This window comes from Arachis hypogaea, chromosome 19 (assembly GCF_003086295.3).
Source record: "Arachis hypogaea cultivar Tifrunner chromosome 19, arahy.Tifrunner.gnm2.J5K5, whole genome shotgun sequence".
Taxonomy (NCBI): domain Eukaryota; kingdom Viridiplantae; phylum Streptophyta; class Magnoliopsida; order Fabales; family Fabaceae; genus Arachis; species Arachis hypogaea.
Genome location: NC_092054.1, coordinates 83,258,355 through 83,262,759, shown reverse-complemented (window position 1 = coordinate 83,262,759; position 4,405 = coordinate 83,258,355).

Here is a 4,405-nt window from a genome sequence, read left to right as displayed (position 1 = left end):
ACTATCCTTTTGCGTCTGTCACTACGCCCAGCACTCGCGAGTTTGAAGCTCGTCACAGCCATCCCTTCCCAGATCCTACTCGGAATACCACAGACAAGGTTTAGACTTTCCGGATCTCAAGAATGGCCATCCATGGGTTCTAACTTATACCACGAAGACTCTAATATCTCGGACTTGGTCCCCTGTATTAGATATCTAAGAGATACTCATTCTAGCTTTTTTGCATGTAGAACGGAAGTGTTTGTCAGGCACGCGTTCATAGGTGAGAATGATGATGAGCGTCACATAATCATCACATTCATCATGTTCTTGGGTGCGAATAGATATCTTAGAATAGGAATAAGCTTGAATTGAATAGAAAAACAATAGTACTTTGTATTAATTCATGAGGAACAGCAGAGCTCCACACCTTAATCTATGGTGTGTAGAAACTCTACCGTTGAAAATACATAAGTGATAAGGTCCAGGCATGACCGAATGGCCAGCCCCCTAAACATGATCAAAGGATCAAAAGATAATCCAAAGATGTAAATACAATAGTAAAAAGTCCTATTTATACTAAACTAGTTACTAGGGTTTACAGAGATAAGTAAATGATGCAGAAATCCACTTCCGGGACCCACTTGGTGTGTGCTTGGGCTGAGCATTGAGCTTTACACGTGTAGAGGCTTCTCTTGGAGTTGAACGCCATTTTGTAACCTGTTTCTGGCGTTTAACTCCACTTTGCAACCTGTTTCTGGCGTTTAACTCCAAAATGCAGCATGGAACTGGCGTTGAACGCCAGTTTGCATCGTCTAAACTCGAGAAAAGTATGGACTATTATATATTGATGAAAAGCCCTGGATGTCTACTTTTTAACGCAATTGAGAGGGCGCCATTTGGAGTTTTGTATCTCCATAAAATCCTCTTTGAGTGCAGGGAGGTCAGAATCCAACAGCATTTGCAGTCCTTCTTCAACCTCTGAATCTGATTTTTGCTCAAGTCCCTCAATTTCAGCCAGAAAATACCTGAAATCACAGAAAAACACACAAACTCATAGTAAAGTCCAGAAATTTGATTTTTATTTAAAAAATAATAAAAATATACTAAAAACTAACTAAATTATACTGAAAACTATGTAAAAACAATGCCAAAAAGCGTATAACTTATCCGCTCATCACAACACCAAACTTAAATTGTTGCTTGTCCCCAAGAAACTGAAAATCAAATAGGATAAAAAGAAGAGAATATACTATAAATTCCAAAATATCAATGAAACTTAGCTCCAATCAGATGAGCGGGACTTGTAGCTTTTTGCCTCTTGAATAGTTTTGGCATCTCGCTTTATCCATTGAGGTTCATAATGATTGGCATCTATAGGAACTCAGAGTTCAGATAGTGTTATTGATTCTCCTAGTTCAGTATGTTGATTCTTGAACACAGCTACTTTATGAGTCTTGGCCGTGGCCCTAAGCACTTTGTTTTCCAGTATTACCACCGGATACATAAATGCCACAGACACATAACTGGGTGAACCTTTTTAGATTGTGACTCAGCTTTGCTAAAGTCCCCAATTAGAGGTGTCCAAAGTTCTTAAGCACACTCTTCTTTTGCTTTGGACCTTGACTTTAACCGCTCAGTCTCAAGTTTTCACTTGACACATTCACGCCACAAGCACATGATTAGGGACAGCTTGGTTTAGCCGCTTAGGCCAGGATTTTATTCCTTTAGCCCCTCCTATCCACTGATGCTCAAAGCCTTGGATCCTTTTTATTTACCCTTGCCTTTTAGTTTTAAGGGCTATTGGCTTTTTGCTCTTGCCTTTTGGTTTAAAGAGCTTTTGGCTTTTTCTGCTTGCTTTTTCTTTTTCTATTTTTTTTCGCCATTTTTTCTGCAAGCTTTTGTATTCACTGCTTTTTCTTGCTTCAAGAATCATTTTTATGATTTTTCAGATTGTCAAATAACATTTCTCCTTTTCATCATTCTTTCAAGAGCCAACATATTTAACATTCATAAACAACAACTTCAAAAGACATATGCACTGTTCAAGCATACATTCAGAAAACAAAAAGTATTGCCACCACATCAAAATAATTAAACTAGTTTCAAGGATATTCGAAACCATGTACTTCTTGTTCTTTTGTTTTTAGAACAGTTTTCATTTAAGAGAGGTGATGGATTCATATTCATAACTTAAAGGCATAGACACTTAGACACTAATGATCATATAGTAAAGACACAAACATAATTAAACATGAAGCATGGAAACCGAAAACAGAAAATAAATAGACAAGGAGATTAAGGAATGAGTCCACCTTAGTAAGGGTGGCGTCTTCCTCTTCTTGAAGAACCAATGGTGCTTTTGAGCTCCTCTATGTCTCTTTCTTGTCTTTGTTGCTCCTCCCTCATAGCTCTTTGATCTTCTCTAATTTCATGGAGGATGATGGAATGCTCTTGGTGCTCCACCCTTAGTTGTCCCATATTGGAACTTAATTCTCCTAGGGAGGTGTTGATTTGCTCCCAATAGTTTTGTGGAGGAAAGTGCATCCCTTGAGGCATCTCAGGGATTTCATGGTGGGGGATTTCCTCATGCTCTTGTTGAGGTCCATGATCTCTTGTTTGCCCCATCCTTTTCTTAGTGATGGGCTTGTCCTCTTCAATGAGAATGTCTCTGGCCTTAGGTGCCCTAGATGGTTATGGAAAAATAAAAAGCAATGCTTTTACCATACCAAACTTAGAAGGTTTGCTCGTCCCCGAGCAAAAGAAGAAAAAAGTGAGTAGAAGAAGAAGAAAATAGAGGAGATGGAGGTGTGTGAATGGTTCGGTCAAGGGGGTTTAGGTGGTTATGATGTGTGAAAAGGAAGGAGTGATGGTTTGAATTGAAGTGGGTGGGTGTAGGTGGGTTGTATGATGGTTTTGGAGGAGTAATGGAGGTGATTGGTGGAGGTTAATTGAGGAAGAATATTATGAAAAGGTGTGAAGATGAGAGAAGAAGTGGTAGGAATCCTGTGGGGTCCACAGATCCAGTGGGACCAAGGACTTAACATCCCTGCTCCAATTAGGCGTGTAAAACGCCCTTGCTGTGCAATCCTGGCATTTAATGCCAGACTGCTGCCTGTTTCTGGCATTAAACGCCCAAATGTAGCTTGTTTCTAGTGTTTGATGCCAGGCAGATGCTTGTTTCTGGTGTTAAATGCCAGCTTGGTGCCTGTTTCTGGCGTTTAAACGCCAAACTACTTTCCTCTAGGGTGTGCTGTTTTCAATGCTATTTTTCATTCTGTTTTTGATTTTTCAGTAGTTTTTGTGACTTCACATGATCATCAACCTAATAAAACATGGAACAACAAAAAAAAATAAAATAGATATGATTAAATAACATTGGGTTGCCTCCCAATAAGCGCTTCTTTAATGTCAATAGCTTGACAGTGAGCTCTCATGGAGCCTCACAGATGTTCAGAGCATTGTTGGGACCTCCCAACACCAAACATAGAGTTTGAATGTGGGGGTTCAACACCAAACTTAGAGTTTTGTTGTGGCCTCCCAACACCAAACTTAGAGTTTGACTGTGGGGGCTTTTGTTGACTCTGCAGTGAGAGAAGCTTTTCATGCTTCCTCTCCATGGTTACAGAAGGAGATCCTTGAGTTTGAAACACAAGGTTGTCCTCATTCAGTTGAAGGACTAACTCTCCTCTGTCCACATCAATCACAACTCTTGTTGTGGCTAGGAAGGGTCTTCCAAGGATGATGGATTCATCCTCATCCTTTCCTGTGTCTAGGATTATGAAATCAGCAGGGATGTAAAGGCCTTCAACCTTTACTAACACGTCCTCTACCTGTCCATAAGCCTGTTTTCTTGAGTTTTCTGCCATCTCTAATGAGATTCTGGCAGCTTGCACCTCAAAGATTCCCAGTTTCTCCATTACAGAAAGTGGCATGAGGTTTATCCCTGACCCAAGGTCACATAGAGCCTTCTCAAAGGTCATGGTGCCTATGGTACAAGGTATTAAGAACTTTTCAGGATCCTGTTTCTTCTGAGGCAATGTCAGTTGATCCAGATCACTCAGTTCATTGGTGAGCAAGGGAAGTTCATCTTCCCAAGTCTCATTACCAAATAATTTGGCATTCAACTTCATGATTGCACCAAGGTACCTGGCAACTTGCTCTCCAGTAACATCTTCATTCTCTTCAGAAGAAGAATACTCATCAGAGCTCATAAAGGGTAGAAGGAGGTTCAATGGAATCTCTATGGTCTCTAGATAAGCCTCAGATTCCTTTGGTTTCTCATAGGGAAACTCCTTGTTAATCACTGGACGTCCCAGGAGGTCTTCCTCACTGGGATTCACGTCCTCTCCCTCCCTTGTAGGTTCGGCCATGATGGTTAAATCAATGGCCTTGAACTCTCTTTTTGGATTCTCTTCTGTATTGC